Source organism: Spermophilus citellus (assembly GCF_964194105.1).
Source record: "Spermophilus citellus genome assembly, chromosome: 12".
In the NCBI taxonomy this organism is placed as follows: Eukaryota; Metazoa; Chordata; class Mammalia; order Rodentia; family Sciuridae; genus Spermophilus; species Spermophilus citellus.
In genome coordinates, this window is record NC_138198.1 from 64,930,062 (window position 1) to 64,952,029 (window position 21,968).

The window sequence follows — 21,968 nt, forward strand, 5'->3', positions numbered from 1 at the left end:
AGGTTTCAGGGCAATGTTCAGAATCAGGTTGCTATGGTCAAGGGGGAAAGCTCTGTGGGATAGAAGCCTGGCTGGTGCATTCTCCTAGGACCTTGACCCACCACACGTGACAGAACTCCCTCCAGCACTGTGTCCCAGTTGAACTCCTTGTATTTCCTGAAGCAAATTCCAAACTCCCAGTGCAGCAGCAAGAAACACCAGGAAAAGTGGAGGATGACCAAATGGCTTCACAGTCCACACAGGGAGACACTTAGACCCCAGTGGCCACAGTTTACCTGCAAAGAGAGAATTCAGCACTTCTGCCTCATGTTCATTGGAAAATCAGAAACCATGTCCTCCAGGTCACATAGATGCAGACCTGGTTTGATGGTCTCACTACAAAGGAAGCTAAAGCTCCTGACAACAACATATATTTCAAGTGCCCAACCTCAGAAGCAGTTTCTCACAAAGTCTTTAGGCCAGCAGAGCTCCACGTTTGTGGAGTGTTTACCCTGTCCCTTACTCATGGAAACTAGTCTACCACCTCCAAGGTTGTGAACTCCTGAGCATTTTCCATTCCACATATGTATTCACAGCATTTCTAACTCTTCTCCTCAAATTGTGTCTTACTTATTGTGAAGGTAATCTCAAGGCAATGTTCTGGATGAGAGTGGGAAGATTTTTTTGTAGCACATATTGGCCTACACATTGGATTCATTTTCCTATTTTCCGTTCGAAATACTGAATCCCTGACACTAACCCATACCCTACTAGATTGTGACTACGAATACTAATATGATGGAGAAAAATAACTCAAACAGAATAGAAATACAGGCAGTTCAGAGCAGGCCTGGTGTATAGTTGGACTGGCCTTTGGCATTATAAAGGGTAGGTGTTATAAATCTAGTCCAATTTAATAGAAATAGTTCTCCATGTGCTTTGAATGTTAACAAATATGTGAATTCTGTCTCCCTTTCTCTGTAGCCTATTCAGCAACATGCATTTTCACATGCACATAGAGAATCCCACCTCCTATCCCACGTCCATTCTTGTGAGGTGGCTGACTTGGCAGATACAAACTGTGAGAAGAGATCACTCCTCCTAAACGCTGTTGGAACTGAGAATTCAACCTCCAGGTGAGCTTCCCACTTGAACAACATGGTACATAAATACATGTTCAGTAAAATAAATATTTTTGGATCTGTGGATGATAAATATTTCATGATGAATTTCGATCGGCATATATATTTCTACTCTTTAATGTCTGTGTTTGTGTGTGTGTGTTTTTTTGTATATATATATATATATATATATATATATATATATATATATATATATATATATATATACATACACACACACACATACACACACTGTCCAGATTTTTCAAAATATGAAATGTATGTGTCATATTATATACTCCCTAAATTCATTCATGTTCATATATGTGGATTTATAATCAACTTTTCACAAGATTATTCTCAGAAATAGTCATCCACCTGCAATACATATTTGTTTCCTAGTGCTGAAATCCTAATATTTCTACAGTAACTGACCCAGTTTAACATGAATGCAAGTAGATTCCTATGGGACATGATGTGTATTTTGACGTTCATTTTTATTCAACACTGGTACATTACTATTTCTTCAGTTGATTCACATCACAGGATATGTATTTCATCCTCAAGTTCACAAATTTCCAGGCATTTATTTCCCTTTCAATCACTTCCTGCTTCAGAACACATGTATTCCTCCACGTTTCTTGACTGGTCTTTTCATGAGACTTCTTTCCAAACACATTCTTTTCCATTTCCATAATCCCTTGTGAAGCAAAACTCACACCCCCTTCATGGTGAACCATAACCCCAATATCACCATTAGATGTATAACTGGTTAGAATGAATGGTTGTGTATCAATATTAGATTTCCTATATATTTTCAGATATCAATGCAATCCATTATTTAAATTGGAACCTGTTATAATATTTATTCACAGTATGGTCTATTCATGCATTATCTCTATATTCATAGACCCAGGGTACACCTATTTGTACCCCCAAAGGCTAATTTATATGTCTTCAACATATTACTCCCAGAAATGGTGGAAGAAACACTCATGTCACCTGATCTACATATACATTTTATCACAGTGATATTCTGGACACAAAATGCAAAGGTCACACTTATGATTGCACCAAAGCCTCATTGGAAAGTGAGCATGGATTAATAAAAACATCCTTGTCCAGGTTGCCTAATGCTCTCAAATGTCAATGCTATTGGTGACTACACATTTGTTTCTTCCTAAGATGATATATTCAACCTCAACCCCGTTGAAAATGTCTAATCCACTCACTCACTTCATATTTTGCCTGATTTCCTCATGTCTCTTTTGATATCTGCTTTCCTACATATGTTCCCCAGTTCATCATTGTGACTGACTCTTCACATGTGCTGACGTTTACATTCACTCTCTAACCGACACCCTATTGCTAAAGAACTTTTGGTGCAAATTGCATACTCACTCTTCTTCCAAAACTTACCAACTATCTTCCTAATCCTACCTACTATCCCTTTTTGACTGGATGTTCTCTTCTACATTCAATCATCCAAGGTACAAGGTCCTATGCCATTGTATATCGATTTATCTGAGACATCTGTGCAGAAAGTCATTCAAAGCTAAGTATCCCAATCAAGGGCCCAATGCCCTTCTGGCCTTCAAATCTTAATCTTACTTGGATTTCTGTTTTCATACATATATTTCACCTATATATTATTATACATATCGCAGGTTCCCAATACCATTCTTCATCCAGCAGAGTGATTCCTAAGCCACATCAAACAGGTTCTTAACCCTAACCATACACTGTTCCCTCAATCTAACTTTACAGAAGAGCAGGGACAGAGTGGGTCTTACAATACAGGAATGTGGGGGATCTTCCACCTGCTGAGAACCTCAAAGGCCCATGCAGAAATGATCCCTGGAGAAGATGTAGGCAGCTATGAAGGACCTGAGAGAGCAGAAGTCATCTTCCATGGCAAACAACCTGGTCAGGATGAAGGGATGTGTCTGAATGAGCCTCTCTCTTCTTAATGTAGACAAGATGGACCAAAGCAGGCCTGTGTGGAGAGCTGTTCCTTGGTGCCTATGGTTGATATTCCATTCTAACTTGTGAAAGTGTCACAGGAAGGAGGGGCAGCCTCCATCTCATGGGAGCCTTGGAAGCAACTGTTAGGACACAGTGGTTGCCAAGGCAGTGACCTCATTCAGTTCCTGAAGGAAGTGACCTCACCTCACTTCCTTGGTGATGGAACTCTCTGAACTTGGGATCCAGGAAGCCAGGCACCCAGAGCCAGTCCCAGTCCCAGTCCCAGTGGGCTCACTTGTTTGGATTTACCAAGGACAGAGTCAGTCTTTCTTGGTACCCACTGAGGTGAGGATTGCCAAATGCCAGGAAAGCTCTGCAGAGGGGCCTTTCCTGAGAAAGCAGGTAGTGGCTCACCGCTGGCTCCTGACAACTTCACAGAGTTGGCCAAGGAGGCCAGATGTGAGACAGGACAGGCCCTTTCGGGGGAACATAGTATGGCCCACCAGTCAGACGACACTCCGGGCAGTCACAGACCAACTTGGAAGGAGGTGCCTTTGTGGGTGTGGGTGTGAGTTTGTGGTTTTGTCTCATGTTCTGAGAATAGGTAGGAAAGGCGGTTTGTTTGGTTTGGAGTGGACTGTTTCTAGTAAGGCTTTTGACAAGGCGAGTGTTTCTATGTTTGTGTATCCCACTGTGTCCCTGGTTGTAGACATTAGAAAAGAGAATGCATCAATGGATGTGTCCTGTCTAGTAGAAAGCTTCCCAGCATTCATCCTGCCCAATTGATGAATGGACTGTGGCTTGCCTTATGGATGGGCGACACCTACTATCTTCCTAAGTTCCTGTTTTCTTCCTGAATTCTGGCCACTCTCCAGAACAGGCTCATGGTTTTGTGTCCAAGATATGTACCAACTCCAAGCTCGGTGACATGGCCATGTACTGGATAGTTGAAAGGAATGGTGAGCATCTCAGAAAACTCAGATATCAGTGTGACCAGTAAAGTCTCCCTGGAGAACCCCTGCTTTGGGCCTTTGGCTTACCTATTGTTCTGTTGCCCTGAATGTCAGGAAGGCCTTTGCCTCAGGGCACCCCTTTGTGAAGCCTGAAGAAAACAGTTTTCAAATGGAAATGAATGGGCATCACCTATGGCTCTTTGCTTAATTGCTTTGCAAAGGGATGTGTCTGAATCAGCCTCTTGGCCCTGTGTGAGGCTGTGGCTTAGATAGTCAGCACCTCATGGATCCAAAGAAAGATCCCATGTGTGCATCCAAAGCCAAATTGGCACAAAAGCAGTCATCCTGGATGAGGTCTCTCGCCTTCCTCTGTAAGGTTCCTGACCTCCATCAAGTGAGAATAGGGATCCTTTGTGTCAAATGAGTCCTTCAAAGCCATGCAGAGGCTAGCCCATAGGTGCTTGGGTTTTCTCATGACTCCAGTTCACACAAAGAATCTATACCCGGCAGTCAGTAGGCCTCCAATTGGAGAAGTAGAGCAGTATTAAAGGCAGGCCTATTTGATCACTCCAGGTTCACAGGAAGGGTGTCCAGTCCACCCTGACATTAGGCAAATGAGAGGCAAGGGAGCTTATTGTGGACACTGTCTTGGGCTGTGCCCCTCATGGAAACCTCCAGCCAGAGGTTATGATGAGTGTCTATATGGAAGAAGATGAGGGCCATGTGGCAGTGTTTTGGTTTGAATTGTGGTGTGGCAGTGGGAAGAGATGACTGGGTCCACCTAGGCTTGAACTCTGGTGTGATTCCCCTTGGAGACTGAGTTCTGGAACTGACCTCAGAGAAGTATTGCCGTGAATTGTGTCGGGATGTTAGGAGGCCACGCATGAGAGTCGCCCTTGGAAACTGAGATCTAGGCCCAGGCTGGCTTTCCACAGAGCACTGGGAATCTCAGCCCGGATATCACATGATTTTATTCTTAAAGACCTGGCAGCCATCGTGGAGAGTCCAAACACACGTGGACCTCACATTGTAGACCTCAATGGGCCTGGCTTCCTGTGACCTTTTGGCCACTCTTTGGGAAGCCCTGTTTGTGAGAGTTCCCCAGAGCTTTCGTTGAAATGAGCTTCCTCACCATTTAATGGTTCCTGAAGGAATGGAAACCCACAGTGCCTCCAACTTCATCCTTTAAAAATGGCTAGCTAGATAAATACCATGACATTTTTGAAATTCCCATGACCAGGTGGCACTGGAGAACCTTTGGATGTCCTGTTGCTGATCATGAGTGGACCAGACAGTGCCTTGATTGACTGGGTTTCATGAAAATGGTGTAAAACAGAGATGCCAGTAAGTTGGGGCCTGCTGAGTAGTGGGCCTAGAGCAGTGGTGTGCAGGTGTGTGATAAAACATCTGTGGTGGGGCCATGTGGATCTGCCATTGGCTTCCAAATGGCTTGTGACTGACATGGTGCAGTGAGCAGACCCTTCTATGTAAAGGCATCTTGTTATATGGAGAGGTTTCAGGGCAATGTTCAGAATCAGGTTGCTATGGTCAAGGGGGAAAGCTCTGTGGGATAGAAGCCTGGCTGGTGCATTCTCCTAGGACCTTGACCCACCACACGTGACAGAACTCCCTCCAGCACTGTGTCCCAGTTGAACTCCTTGTATTTCCTGAAGCAAATTCCAAACTCCCAGTGCAGCAGCAAGAAACACCAGGAAAAGTGGAGGATGACCAAATGGCTTCACAGTCCACACAGGGAGACACTTAGACCCCAGTGGCCACAGTTTACCTGCAAAGAGAGAATTCAGCACTTCTGCCTCATGTTCATTGGAAAATCAGAAACCATGTCCTCCAGGTCACATAGATGCAGACCTGGTTTGATGGTCTCACTACAAAGGAAGCTAAAGCTCCTGACAACAACATATATTTCAAGTGCCCAACCTCAGAAGCAGTTTCTCACAAAGTCTTTAGGCCAGCAGAGCTCCACGTTTGTGGAGTGTTTACCCTGTCCCTTACTCATGGAAACTAGTCTACCACCTCCAAGGTTGTGAACTCCTGAGCATTTTCCATTCCACATATGTATTCACAGCATTTCTAACTCTTCTCCTCAAATTGTGTCTTACTTATTGTGAAGGTAATCTCAAGGCAATGTTCTGGATGAGAGTGGGAAGATTTTTTTGTAGCACATATTGGCCTACACATTGGATTCATTTTCCTATTTTCCGTTCGAAATACTGAATCCCTGACACTAACCCATACCCTACTAGATTGTGACTACGAATACTAATATGATGGAGAAAAATAACTCAAACAGAATAGAAATACAGGCAGTTCAGAGCAGGCCTGGTGTATAGTTGGACTGGCCTTTGGCATTATAAAGGGTAGGTGTTATAAATCTAGTCCAATTTAATAGAAATAGTTCTCCATGTGCTTTGAATGTTAACAAATATGTGAATTCTGTCTCCCTTTCTCTGTAGCCTATTCAGCAACATGCATTTTCACATGCACATAGAGAATCCCACCTCCTATCCCACGTCCATTCTTGTGAGGTGGCTGACTTGGCAGATACAAACTGTGAGAAGAGATCACTCCTCCTAAACGCTGTTGGAACTGAGAATTCAACCTCCAGGTGAGCTTCCCACTTGAACAACATGGTACATAAATACATGTTCAGTAAAATAAATATTTTTGGATCTGTGGATGATAAATATTTCATGATGAATTTCGATTGGCATATATATTTCTACTCTTTAATGTCTGTGTTTGTGTGTGTGTGTTTTTTGTGTGTATATATATATATATATATATATATGTATACACACACACACACATACACACACTGTCCAGATTTTTCAAAATATGAAATGTATGTGTCATATTATATACTCCCTAAATTCATTCATGTTCATATATGTGGATTTATAATCAACTTTTCACAAGATTATTCTCAGAAATAGTCATACACCTGCAATACATATTTGTTTCCTAGTGCTGAAATCCTAATATTTCTACAGTAACTGACCCAGTTTAACATGAATGCAAGTAGATTCCTATGGGACATGATGTGTATTTTGACGTTCATTTTTATTCAACACTGGTACATTACTATTTCTTCAGTTGATTCACATCACAGGATATGTATTTCATCCTCAAGTTCACAAATTTCCAGGCATTTATTTCCCTTTCAATCACTTCCTGCTTCAGAACACATGTATTCCTCCACGTTTCTTGACTGGTCTTTTCATGAGACTTCTTTCCAAACACATTCTTTTCCATTTCCATAATCCCTTGTGAAGCAAAACTCACACCCCCTTCATGGTGAACCATAACCCCAATATCACCATTAGATGTATAACTGGTTAGAATGAATGGTTGTGTATCAATATTAGATTTCCTATATATTTTCAGATATCAATGCAATCCATTATTTAAATTGGAACCTGTTATAATATTTATTCACAGTATGGTCTATTCATGCATTATCTCTATATTCATAGACCCAGGGTACACCTATTTGTACCCCCAAAGGCTAATTTATATGTCTTCAACATATTACTCCCAGAAATGGTGGAAGAAACACTCATGTCACCTGATCTACATATACATTTTATCACAGTGATATTCTGGACACAAAATGCAAAGGTCACACTTATGATTGCACCAAAGCCTCATTGGAAAGTGAGCATGGATTAATAAAAACATCCTTGTCCAGGTTGCCTAATGCTCTCAAATGTCAATGCTATTGGTGACTACACATTTGTTTCTTCCTAAGATGATATATTCAACCTCAACCCCGTTGAAAATGTCTAATCCACTCACTCACTTTATATTTTGCCTGATTTCCTCATGTCTCTATTGATATCTGCTTTCCTACATATGTTCCCCAGTTCATCATTGTGACTGACTCTTCACATGTGCTGCCGTTTACATTCACTCTCTAACCGACACCCTATTGCTAAAGAACTTTTGGTCCAAATTGCATACTCACTCTTCTTCCAAAACTTACCAACTATCTTCCTAATCCTACCTACTATCCCTTTTTGACTGGATGTTCTCTTCTACATTCAATCATCCAAGGTACAAGGTCCTATGCCATTGTATATCGATTTATCTGAGACATCTGTGCAGAAAGTCATTCAAAGCTAAGTATCCCAATCAAGGGCCCAATGCCCTTCTGGCCTTCAAATCTTACTTGGATTTCTGTTTTCATACATATATTTCACCTATATATTATTATAAATATTGCAGGTTCCCAATACCATTCTTCATCCAGCAGAGTGATTCCTAAGCCACATCAAACAGGTTCTTAACCCTAACCATACACTGTTCCCTCAATCTAACTTTACAGAAGAGCAGGGACAGAGTGGGTCTTACAATACAGGAATGTGGGGGATCTTCCACCTGCTGAGAAACTCAAAGGCCCATGCAGAAATGATCCCTGGAGAAGATGTAGGCAGCTATGAAGGACCTGAGAGAGCAGAAGTCATCTTCCATGGCAAACAACCTGGTCAGGATGAAGGGATGTGTCTGAATGAGCCTCTCTCTTCTTAATGTAGACAAGATGGACCAAAGCAGGCCTGTGTGGAGAGCTGTTCCTTGGTGCCTATGGTTGATATTCCATTCTAACTTGTGAAAGTGTCACAGGAAGGAGGGGCAGCCTCCATCTCATGGGAGCCTTGGAAGCAACTGTTAGGACACAGTGGTTGCCAAGGCAGTGACCTCATTCAGTTCCTGAAGGAAGTGACCTCACCTCACTTCCTTGGTGATGGAACTCTCTGAACTTGGGATCCAGGAAGCCAGGCACCCAGAGCCAGTCCCAGTCCCAGTCCCAGTGGGCTCACTTGTTTGGATTTACCAAGGACAGAGTCAGTCTTTCTTGGTACCCACTGAGGTGAGGATTGCCAAATGCCAGGAAAGCTCTGCAGAGGGGCCTTTCCTGAGAAAGCAGGTAGTGGCTCACCGCTGGCTCCTGACAACTTCACAGAGTTGGCCAAGGAGGCCAGATGTGAGACAGGACAGGCCCTTTCGGGGGAACATAGTATGGCCCACCAGTCAGACGACACTCCGGGCAGTCACAGACCAACTTGGAAGGAGGTGCCTTTGTGGGTGTGGGTGTGAGTTTGTGGTTTTGTCTCATGTTCTGAGAATAGGTAGGAAAGGCGGTTTGTTTGGTTTGGAGTGGACTGTTTCTAGTAAGGCTTTTGACAAGGCGAGTGTTTCTATGTTTGTGTATCCCACTGTGTCCCTGGTTGTAGACATTAGAAAAGAGAATGCATCAATGGATGTGTCCTGTCTAGTAGAAAGCTTCCCAGCATTCATCCTGCCCAATTTATGAATGGACTGCGGCTTGCCTTATGGATGGGCAACACCTACTATCTTCCTAAGTTCCTGTTTTCTTCCTGAATTGTGGCCACTCTCCAGAATAGGCTCATGGTTTTGTGTCCAAGATATGTACCACCTCCAAGCTCGGTGACATGGCCATGTACTGGATAGTTGAAAGGAATGGTGAGCATCTCAGAAAACTCAGATATCAGTGTGACCAGTAAAGTCTCCCTGGAGAACCCCTGCTTTGGGCCTTTGGCTTACCTATTGTTCTGTTGCCCTGAATGTCAGGAAGGCCTTTGCCTCAGGGCACCCCTTTGTGAAGCCTGAAGAAAACAGTTTTCAAATGGAAATGAATGGGCATCACCTATGGCTCTTTGCTTAATTGCTTTGCAAAGGGATGTGTCTGAATCAGCCTCTTGGCCCTGTGTGAGGCTGTGGCTTAGATACTCAGCACCTCATGGATCCAAAGAAAGATCCCATGTGTGCATCCAAAGCCAAATTGGCACAAAAGCAGTCATCCTGGATGAGGTCTCTCGCCTTCCTCTGTAAGGTTCCTGACCTCCATCAAGTGAGAATAGGGATCCTTTGTGTCAAATGAGTCCTTCAAAGCCATGCAGAGGCTAGCCCATAGGTGCTTGGGTTTTCTCATGACTCCAGTTCACACAAAGAATCTATACCCGGCAGTCAGTAGGCCTCCAATTGGAGAAGTAGAGCAGTATTAAAGGCAGGCCTGTTTGATCACTCCAGGTTCACAGGAAGGGTGTCCAGTCCACCCTGACATTAGGCAAATGAGAGGCAAGGGAGCTTATTGTGGACACTGTCTTGGGCTGTGCCCCTCATGGAAACCTCCAGCCAGAGGTTATGATGAGTGTCTATATGGAAGAAGATGAGGGCCATGTGGCAGTGTTTTGGTTTGAATTGTGGTGTGGCAGTGGGAAGAGATGACTGGGTCCACCTGGGCTTGAACTCTGGTGTGATTCCCCTTGGAGACTGAGTTCTGGAAATGACCTCAGAGAAGTATTGCCGTGAATTGTGTCGGGATGTTAGGAGGCCACGCATGAGAGTCGCCCTTGGAAACTGAGATCTAGGCCCAGGCTGGCTTTCCACAGAGCACTGGGAATCTCAGCCCGGATATCACATGATTTTATTCTTAAAGACCTGGCAGCCATCGTGGAGAGTCCAAACACACGTGGACCTCACATTGTAGACCTCAATGGGCCTGGCTTCCTGTGACCTTTTGGCCACTCTTTGGGAAGCCCTGTTTGTGAGAGTTCCCCAGAGCTTTCGTTGAAATGAGCTTCCTCACCATTTAATGGTTCCTGAAGGAATGGAAACCCACAGTGCCTCCAACTTCATCCTTTAAAAATGGCTAGCTAGATAAATACCATGACATTTTTGAAATTCCCATGACCAGGTGGCACTGGAGAACCTTTGGATGTCCTGTTGCTGATCATGAGTGGACCAGACAGTGCCTTGATTGACTGGGTTTCATGAAAATGGTGTAAAACAGAGATGCCAGTAAGTTGGGGCCTGCTGAGTAGTGGGCCTAGAGCAGTGGTGTGCAGGTGTGTGATAAAACATCTGTGGTGGGGCCATGTAGATCTGCCATTGGCTTCCAAATGGCTTGTGACTGACATGGTGCAGTGAGCAGACCCTTCTATGTAAAGGCATCTTGTTATATGGAGAGGTTTCAGGGCAATGTTCAGAATCAGGTTGCTATGGTCAAGGGGGCAAGCTCTGTGGGATAGAAGCCTGGCTGGTGCATTCTCCTAGGACCTTGACCCACCACACGTGACAGAACTCCCTCCAGCACTGTGTCCCAGTTGAACTCCTTGTATTTCCTGAAGCAAATTCCAAACTCCCAGTGCAGCAGCAAGAAACACCAGGAAACGTGGAGGATGACCAAATGGCTTCACAGTCCACACAGGGAGACACTTAGACCCCAGTGGCCACAGTTTACCTGCAAAGAGAGAATTCAGCACTTCTGCCTCATGTTCATTGGAAAATCAGAAACCATGTCCTCCAGGTCACATAGATGCAGACCTGGTTTGATGGTCTCACTACAAAGGAAGCTAAAGCTCCTGACAACAACATATATTTCAAGTGCCCAACCTCAGAAGCAGTTTCTCACAAAGTCTTTAGGCCAGCAGAGCTCCACGTTTGTGGAGTGTTTACCCTGTCCCTTACTCATGGAAACTAGTCTACCACCTCCAAGGTTGTGAACTCCTGAGCATTTTCCATTCCACATATGTATTCACAGCATTTCTAACTCTTCTCCTCAAATTGTGTCTTACTTATTGTGAAGGTAATCTCAAGGCAATGTTCTGGATGAGAGTGGGAAGATTTTTTTGTAGCACATATTGGCCTACACATTGGATTCATTTTCCTATTTTCCGTTCGAAATACTGAATCCCTGACACTAACCCATACCCTACTAGATTGTGACTACGAATACTAATATGATGGAGAAAAATAACTCAAACAGAATAGAAATACAGGCAGTTCAGAGCAGGCCTGGTGTATAGTTGGACTGGCCTTTGGCATTATAAAGGGTAGGTGTTATAAATCTAGTCCAATTTAATAGAAATAGTTCTCCATGTGCTTTGAATGTTAACAAATATGTGAATTCTGTCTCCCTTTCTCTGTAGCCTATTCAGCAACATGCATTTTCACATGCACATAGAGAATCCCACCTCCTATCCCACGTCCATTCTTGTGAGGTGGCTGACTTGGCAGATACAAACTGTGAGAAGAGATCACTCCTCCTAAACGCTGTTGGAACTGAGAATTCAACCTCCAGGTGAGCTTCCCACTTGAACAACATGGTACATAAATACATGTTCAGTAAAATAAATATTTTTGGATCTGTGGATGATAAATATTTCATGATGAATTTCGATTGGCATATATATTTCTACTCTTTAATGTCTGTGTTTGTGTGTGTGTGTTTTTTGTGTGTATATATATATATATATATATATATATGTATACACACACACACACATACACACACTGTCCAGATTTTTCAAAATATGAAATGTATGTGTCATATTATATACTCCCTAAATTCATTCATGTTCATATATGTGGATTTATAATCAACTTTTCACAAGATTATTCTCAGAAATAGTCATACACCTGCAATACATATTTGTTTCCTAGTGCTGAAATCCTAATATTTCTACAGTAACTGACCCAGTTTAACATGAATGCAAGTAGATTCCTATGGGACATGATGTGTATTTTGACGTTCATTTTTATTCAACACTGGTACATTACTATTTCTTCAGTTGATTCACATCACAGGATATGTATTTCATCCTCAAGTTCACAAATTTCCAGGCATTTATTTCCCTTTCAATCACTTCCTGCTTCAGAACACATGTATTCCTCCACGTTTCTTGACTGGTCTTTTCATGAGAATTCTTTCCAAACACATTCTTTTCCATTTCCATAATCCCTTGTGAAGCAAAACTCACACCCCCTTCATGGTGAACCATAACCCCAATATCACCATTAGATGTATAACTGGTTAGAATGAATGGTTGTGTATCAATATTAGATTTCCTATATATTTTCAGATATCAATGCAATCCATTATTTAAATTGGAACCTGTTATAATATTTATTCACAGTATGGTCTATTCATGCATTATCTCTATATTCATAGACCCAGGGTACACCTATTTGTACCCCCAAAGGCTAATTTATATGTCTTCAACATATTACTCCCAGAAATGGTGGAAGAAACACTCATGTCACCTGATCTACATATACATTTTATCACAGTGATATTCTGGACACAAAATGCAAAGGTCACACTTATGATTGCACCAAAGCCTCATTGGAAAGTGAGCATGGATTAATAAAAACATCCTTGTCCAGGTTGCCTAATGCTCTCAAATGTCAATGCTATTGGTGACTACACATTTGTTTCTTCCTAAGATGATATATTCAACCTCAACCCCGTTGAAAATGTCTAATCCACTCACTCACTTTATATTTTGCCTGATTTCCTCATGTCTCTATTGATATCTGCTTTCCTACATATGTTCCCCAGTTCATCATTGTGACTGACTCTTCACATGTGCTGCCGTTTACATTCACTCTCTAACCGACACCCTATTGCTAAAGAACTTTTGGTCCAAATTGCATACTCACTCTTCTTCCAAAACTTACCAACTATCTTCCTAATCCTACCTACTATCCCTTTTTGACTGGATGTTCTCTTCTACATTCAATCATCCAAGGTACAAGGTCCTATGCCATTGTATATCGATTTATCTGAGACATCTGTGCAGAAAGTCATTCAAAGCTAAGTATCCCAATCAAGGGCCCAATGCCCTTCTGGCCTTCAAATCTTACTTGGATTTCTGTTTTCATACATATATTTCACCTATATATTATTATAAATATTGCAGGTTCCCAATACCATTCTTCATCCAGCAGAGTGATTCCTAAGCCACATCAAACAGGTTCTTAACCCTAACCATACACTGTTCCCTCAATCTAACTTTACAGAAGAGCAGGGACAGAGTGGGTCTTACAATACAGGAATGTGGGGGATCTTCCACCTGCTGAGAAACTCAAAGGCCCATGCAGAAATGATCCCTGGAGAAGATGTAGGCAGCTATGAAGGACCTGAGAGAGCAGAAGTCATCTTCCATGGCAAACAACCTGGTCAGGATGAAGGGATGTGTGTGAATGAGCCTCTCTCTTCTTAATGTAGACAAGATGGACCAAAGCAGGCCTGTGTGGAGAGCTGTTCCTTGGTGCCTATGGTTGATATTCCATTCTAACTTGTGAAAGTGTCACAGGAAGGAGGGGCAGCCTCCATCTCATGGGAGCCTTGGAAGCAACTGTTAGGACACAGTGGTTGCCAAGGCAGTGACCTCATTCAGTTCCTGAAGGAAGTGACCTCACCTCACTTCCTTGGTGATGGAACTCTCTGAACTTGGGATCCAGGAAGCCAGGCACCCAGAGCCAGTCCCAGTCCCAGTCCCAGTGGGCTCACTTGTTTGGATTTACCAAGGACAGAGTCAGTCTTTCTTGGTACCCACTGAGGTGAGGATTGCCAAATGCCAGGAAAGCTCTGCAGAGGGGCCTTTCCTGAGAAAGCAGGTAGTGGCTCACCGCTGGCTCCTGACAACTTCACAGAGTTGGCCAAGGAGGCCAGATGTGAGACAGGACAGGCCCTTTCGGGGGAACATAGTATGGCCCACCAGTCAGACGACACTCCGGGCAGTCACAGACCAACTTGGAAGGAGGTGCCTTTGTGGGTGTGGGTGTGAGTTTGTGGTTTTGTCTCATGTTCTGAGAATAGGTAGGAAAGGCGGTTTGTTTGGTTTGGAGTGGACTGTTTCTAGTAAGGCTTTTGACAAGGCGAGTGTTTCTATGTTTGTGTATCCCACTGTGTCCCTGGTTGTAGACATTAGAAAAGAGAATGCATCAATGGATGTGTCCTGTCTAGTAGAAAGCTTCCCAGCATTCATCCTGCCCAATTTATGAATGGACTGCGGCTTGCCTTATGGATGGGCAACACCTACTATCTTCCTAAGTTCCTGTTTTCTTCCTGAATTGTGGCCACTCTCCAGAATAGGCTCATGGTTTTGTGTCCAAGATATGTACCACCTCCAAGCTCGGTGACATGGCCATGTACTGGATAGTTGAAAGGAATGGTGAGCATCTCAGAAAACTCAGATATCAGTGTGACCAGTAAAGTCTCCCTGGAGAACCCCTGCTTTGGGCCTTTGGCTTACCTATTGTTCTGTTGCCCTGAATGTCAGGAAGGCCTTTGCCTCAGGGCACCCCTTTGTGAAGCCTGAAGAAAACAGTTTTCAAATGGAAATGAATGGGCATCACCTATGGCTCTTTGCTTAATTGCTTTGCAAAGGGATGTGTCTGAATCAGCCTCTTGGCCCTGTGTGAGGCTGTGGCTTAGATACTCAGCACCTCATGGATCCAAAGAAAGATCCCATGTGTGCATCCAAAGCCAAATTGGCACAAAAGCAGTCATCCTGGATGAGGTCTCTCGCCTTCCTCTGTAAGGTTCCTGACCTCCATCAAGTGAGAATAGGGATCCTTTGTGTCAAATGAGTCCTTCAAAGCCATGCAGAGGCTAGCCCATAGGTGCTTGGGTTTTCTCATGACTCCAGTTCACACAAAGAATCTATACCCGGCAGTCAGTAGGCCTCCAATTGGAGAAGTAGAGCAGTATTAAAGGCAGGCCTGTTTGATCACTCCAGGTTCACAGGAAGGGTGTCCAGTCCACCCTGACATTAGGCAAATGAGAGGCAAGGGAGCTTATTGTGGACACTGTCTTGGGCTGTGCCCCTCATGGAAACCTCCAGCCAGAGGTTATGATGAGTGTCTATATGGAAGAAGATGAGGGCCATGTGGCAGTGTTTTGGTTTGAATTGTGGTGTGGCAGTGGGAAGAGATGACTGGGTCCACCTGGGCTTGAACTCTGGTGTGATTCCCCTTGGAGACTGAGTTCTGGAACTGACCTCAGAGAAGTATTGCCGTGAATTGTGTCAGGATGTTAGGAGGCCACGCATGAGAGTCGCCCTTGGAAACTGAGATCTAGGCCCAGGCTGGCTTTCCACAGAGCACTGGGAATCTCAGCCCGGATATCACATGATTTTATTCTTAAAGACCTGGCAGCCATCGTGGAGAGTCCAAACACACGTGGACCTCACATTGTAGACCTCAATGGGCCTGGCTTCCTGTGACCTTTTGGCCACTCTTTGGGAAGCCCTGTTTGTGAGAGTTCCCCAGAGCTTTCGTTGAAATGAGCTTCCTCACCATTTAATGGTTCCTGAAGGAATGGAAACCCACAGTGCCTCCAACTTCATCCTTTAAAAATGGCTAGCTAGATAAATACCATGACATTTTTGAAATTCCCATGACCAGGTGGCACTGGAGAACCTTTGGATGTCCTGTTGCTGATCATGAGTGGACCAGACAGTGCCTTGATTGACTGGGTTTCATGAAAATGGTGTAAAACAGAGATGCCAGTAAGTTGGGGCCTGCTGAGTAGTGGGCCTAGAGCAGTGGTGTGCAGGTGTGTGATAAAACATCTGTGGTGGGGCCATGTAGATCTGCCATTGGCTTCCAAATGGCTTGTGACTGACATGGTGCAGTGAGCAGACCCTTCTATGTAAAGGCATCTTGTTATATGGAGAGGTTTCAGGGCAATGTTCAGAATCAGGTTGCTATGGTCAAGGGGGCAAGCTCTGTGGGATAGAAGCCTGGCTGGTGCATTCTCCTAGGACCTTGACCCACCACACGTGACAGAACTCCCTCCAGCACTGTGTCCCAGTTGAACTCCTTGTATTTCCTGAAGCAAATTCCAAACTCCCAGTGCAGCAGCAAGAAACACCAGGAAAAGTGGAGGATGACCAAATGGCTTCACAGTCCACACAGGGAGACACTTAGACCCCAGTGGCCACAGTTTACCTGCAAAGAGAGAATTCAGCACTTCTGCCTCATGTTCATTGGAAAATCAGAAACCATGTCCTCCAGGTCACATAGATGCAGACCTGGTTTGATGGTCTCACTACAAAGGAAGCTAAAGCTCCTGACAACAACATATATTTCAAGTGCCCAACCTCAGAAGCAGTTTCTCACAAAGTCTTTAGGCCAGCAGAGCTCCACGTTTGTGGAGTGTTTACCCTGTCCCTTACTCATGGAAACTAGTCTACCACCTCCAAGGTTGTGAACTCCTGAGCATTTTCCATTCCACATATGTATTCACAGCATTTCTAACTCTTCTCCTCAAATTGTGTCTTACTTATTGTGAAGGTAATCTCAAGGCAATGTTCTGGATGAGAGTGGGAAGATTTTTTTGTAGCACATATTGGCCTACACATTGGATTCATTTTCCTATTTTCCGTTCGAAATACTGAATCCCTGACACTAACCCATACCCTACTAGATTGTGACTACGAATACTAATATGATGGAGAAAAATAACTCAAACAGAATAGAAATACAGGCAGTTCAGAGCAGGCCTGGTGTATAGTTGGACTGGCCTTTGGCATTATAAAGGGTAGGTGTTATAAATCTAGTCCAATTTAATAGAAATAGTTCTCCATGTGCTTTGAATGTTAACAAATATGTGAATTCTGTCTCCCTTTCTCTGTAGCCTATTCAGCAACATGCATTTTCACATGCACATAGAGAATCCCACCTCCTATCCCACGTCCATTCTTGTGAGGTGGCTGACTTGGCAGATACAAACTGTGAGAAGAGATCACTCCTCCTAAACGCTGTTGGAACTGAGAATTCAACCTCCAGGTGAGCTTCCCACTTGAACAACATGGTACATAAATACATGTTCAGTAAAATAAATATTTTTGGATCTGTGGATGATAAATATTTCATGATGAATTTCGATTGGCATATATATTTCTACTCTTTAATGTCTGTGTTTGTGTGTGTGTGTTTTTTGTGTGTATATATATATATATATATATATATATGTATATATATATATATATATATATATATATACACACACACACACACATACACACACTGTCCAGATTTTTCAAAATATGAAATGTATGTGTCATATTATATACTCCCTAAATTCATTCATGTTCATATATGTGGATTTATAATCAACTTTTCACAAGATTATTCTCAGAAATAGTCATACACCTGCAATACATATTTGTTTCCTAGTGCTGAAATCCTAATATTTCTACAGTAACTGACCCAGTTTAACATGAATGCAAGTAGATTCCTATGGGACATGATGTGTATTTTGACGTTCATTTTTATTCAACACTGGTACATTACTATTTCTTCAGTTGATTCACATCACAGGATATGTATTTCATCCTCAAGTTCACAAATTTCCAGGCATTTATTTCCCTTTCAATCACTTCCTGCTTCAGAACACATGTATTCCTCCACGTTTCTTGACTGGTCTTTTCATGAGACTTCTTTCCAAACACATTCTTTTCCATTTCCATAATCCCTTGTGAAGCAAAACTCACACCCCCTTCATGGTGAACCATAACCCCAATATCACCATTAGATGTATAACTGGTTAGAATGAATGGTTGTGTATCAATATTAGATTTCCTATATATTTTCAGATATCAATGCAATCCATTATTTAAATTGGAACCTGTTATAATATTTATTCACAGTATGGTCTATTCATGCATTATCTCTATATTCATAGACCCAGGGTACACCTATTTGTACCCCCAAAGGCTAATTTATATGTCTTCAACATATTACTCCCAGAAATGGTGGAAGAAACACTCATGTCACCTGATCTACATATACATTTTATCACAGTGATATTCTGGACACAAAATGCAAAGGTCACACTTATGATTGCACCAAAGCCTCATTGGAAAGTGAGCATGGATTAATAAAAACATCCTTGTCCAGGTTGCCTAATGCTCTCAAATGTCAATGCTATTGGTGACTACACATTTGTTTCTTCCTAAGATGATATATTCAACCTCAACCCCGTTGAAAATGTCTAATCCACTCACTCACTTTATATTTTGCCTGATTTCCTCATGTCTCTATTGATATCTGCTTTCCTACATATGTTCCCCAGTTCATCATTGTGACTGACACTTCACATGTGCTGCCGTTTACATTCACTCTCTAACCGACACCCTATTGCTAAAGAACTTTTGGTCCAAATTGCATACTCACTCTTCTTCCAAAACTTACCAACTATCTTCCTAATCCTACCTACTATCCCTTTTTGACTGGATGTTCTTTTCTACATTCAATCATCCAAGGTACAAGGTCCTATGCCATTGTATATCGATTTATCTGAGACATCTGTGCAGAAAGTCATTCAAAGCTAAGTATCCCAATCAAGGGCCCAATGCCCTTCTGGCCTTCAAATCTTACTTGGATTTCTGTTTTCATACATATATTTCACCTATATATTATTATAAATATTGCAGGTTCCCAATACCATTCTTCATCCAGCAGAGTGATTCCTAAGCCACATCAAACAGGTTCTTAACCCTAACCATACACTGTTCCCTCAATCTAACTTTACAGAAGAGCAGGGACAGAGTGGGTCTTACAATACAGGAATGTGGGGGATCTTCCACCTGCTGAGAAACTCAAAGGCCCATGCAGAAATGATCCCTGGAGAAGATGTAGGCAGCTATGAAGGACCTGAGAGAGCAGAAGTCATCTTCCATGGCAAACAACCTGGTCAGGATGAAGGGATGTGTCTGAATGAGCCTCTCTCTTCTTAATGTAGACAAGATGGACCAAAGCAGGCCTGTGTGGAGAGCTGTTCCTTGGTGCCTATGGTTGATATTCCATTCTAACTTGTGAAAGTGTCACAGGAAGGAGGGGCAGCCTCCATCTCATGGGAGCCTTGGAAGCAACTGTTAGGACACAGTGGTTGCCAAGGCAGTGACCTCATTCAGTTCCTGAAGGAAGTGACCTCACCTCACTTCCTTGGTGATGGAACTCTCTGAACTTGGGATCCAGGAAGCCAGGCACCCAGAGCCAGTCCCAGTCCCAGTCCCAGTGGGCTCACTTGTTTGGATTTACCAAGGACAGAGTCAGTCTTTCTTGGTACCCACTGAGGTGAGGATTGCCAAATGCCAGGAAAGCTCTGCAGAGGGGCCTTTCCTGAGAAAGCAGGTAGTGGCTCACCGCTGGCTCCTGACAACTTCACAGAGTTGGCCAAGGAGGCCAGATGTGAGACAGGACAGGCCCTTTCGGGGGAACATAGTATGGCCCACCAGTCAGACGACACTCCGGGCAGTCACAGACCAACTTGGAAGGAGGTGCCTTTGTGGGTGTGGGTGTGAGTTTGTGGTTTTGTCTCATGTTCTGAGAATAGGTAGGAAAGGCGGTTTGTTTGGTTTGGAGTGGACTGTTTCTAGTAAGGCTTTTGACAAGGCGAGTGTTTCTATGTTTGTGTATCCCACTGTGTCCCTGGTTGTAGACATTAGAAAAGAGAATGCATCAATGGATGTGTCCTGTCTAGTAGAAAGCTTCCCAGCATTCATCCTGCCCAATTGATGAATGGACTGCGGCTTGCCTTATGGATGGGCAACACCTACTATCTTCCTAAGTTCCTGTTTTCTTCCTGAATTGTGGCCACTCTCCAGAATAGGCTCATGGTTTTGTGTCCAAGATATGTACCACCTCCAAGCTCGGTGACATGGCCATGTACTGGATAGTTGAAAGGAATGGTGAGCATCTCAGAAAACTCAGATATCAGTGTGACCAGTAAAGTCTCCCTGGAGAACCCCTGCTTTGGGCCTTTGGCTTACCTATTGTTCTGTTGCCCTGAATGTCAGGAAGGCCTTTGCCTCAGGGCACCCCTTTGTGAAGCCTGAAGAAAACAGTTTTCAAATGGAAATGAATGGGCATCACCTATGGCTCTTTGCTTAATTGCTTTGCAAAGGGATGTGTCTGAATCAGCCTCTTGGCCCTGTGTGAGGCTGTGGCTTAGATACTCAGCACCTCATGGATCCAAAGAAAGATCCCATGTGTGCATCCAAAGCCAAATTGGCACAAAAGCAGTCATCCTGGATGAGGTCTCTCGCCTTCCTCTGTAAGGTTCCTGACCTCCATCAAGTGAGAATAGGGATCCTTTGTGTCAAATGAGTCCTTCAAAGCCATGCAGAGGCTAGCCCATAGGTGCTTGGGTTTTCTCATGACTCCAGTTCACACAAAGAATCTATACCCGGCAGTCAGTAGGCCTCCAATTGGAGAAGTAGAGCAGTATTAAAGGCAGGCCTGTTTGATCACTCCAGGTTCACAGGAAGGGTGTCCAGTCCACCCTGACATTAGGCAAATGAGAGGCAAGGGAGCTTATTGTGGACACTGTCTTGGGCTGTGCCCCTCATGGAAACCTCCAGCCAGAGGTTATGATGAGTGTCTATATGGAAGAAGATGAGGGCCATGTGGCAGTGTTTTGGTTTGAATTGTGGTGTGGCAGTGGGAAGAGATGACTGGGTCCACCTGGGCTTGAACTCTGGTGTGATTCCCCTTGGAGACTGAGTTCTGGAACTGACCTCAGAGAAGTATTGCCGTGAATTGTGTCAGGATGTTAGGAGGCCACGCATGAGAGTCGCCCTTGGAAACTGAGATCTAGGCCCAGGCTGGCTTTCCACAGAGCACTGGGAATCTCAGCCCGGATATCACATGATTTTATTCTTAAAGACCTGGCAGCCATCGTGGAGAGTCCAAACACACGTGGACCTCACATTGTAGACCTCAATGGGCCTGGCTTCCTGTGACCTTTTGGCCACTCTTTGGGAAGCCCTGTTTGTGAGAGTTCCCCAGAGCTTTCGTTGAAATGAGCTTCCTCACCATTTAATGGTTCCTGAAGGAATGGAAACCCACAGTGCCTCCAACTTCATCCTTTAAAAATGGCTAGCTAGATAAATACCATGACATTTTTGAAATTCCCATGACCAGGTGGCACTGGAGAACCTTTGGATGTCCTGTTGCTGATCATGAGTGGACCAGACAGTGCCTTGATTGACTGGGTTTCATGAAAATGGTGTAAAACAGAGATGCCAGTAAGTTGGGGCCTGCTGAGTAGTGGGCCTAGAGCAGTGGTGTGCAGGTGTGTGATAAAACATCTGTGGTGGGGCCATGTAGATCT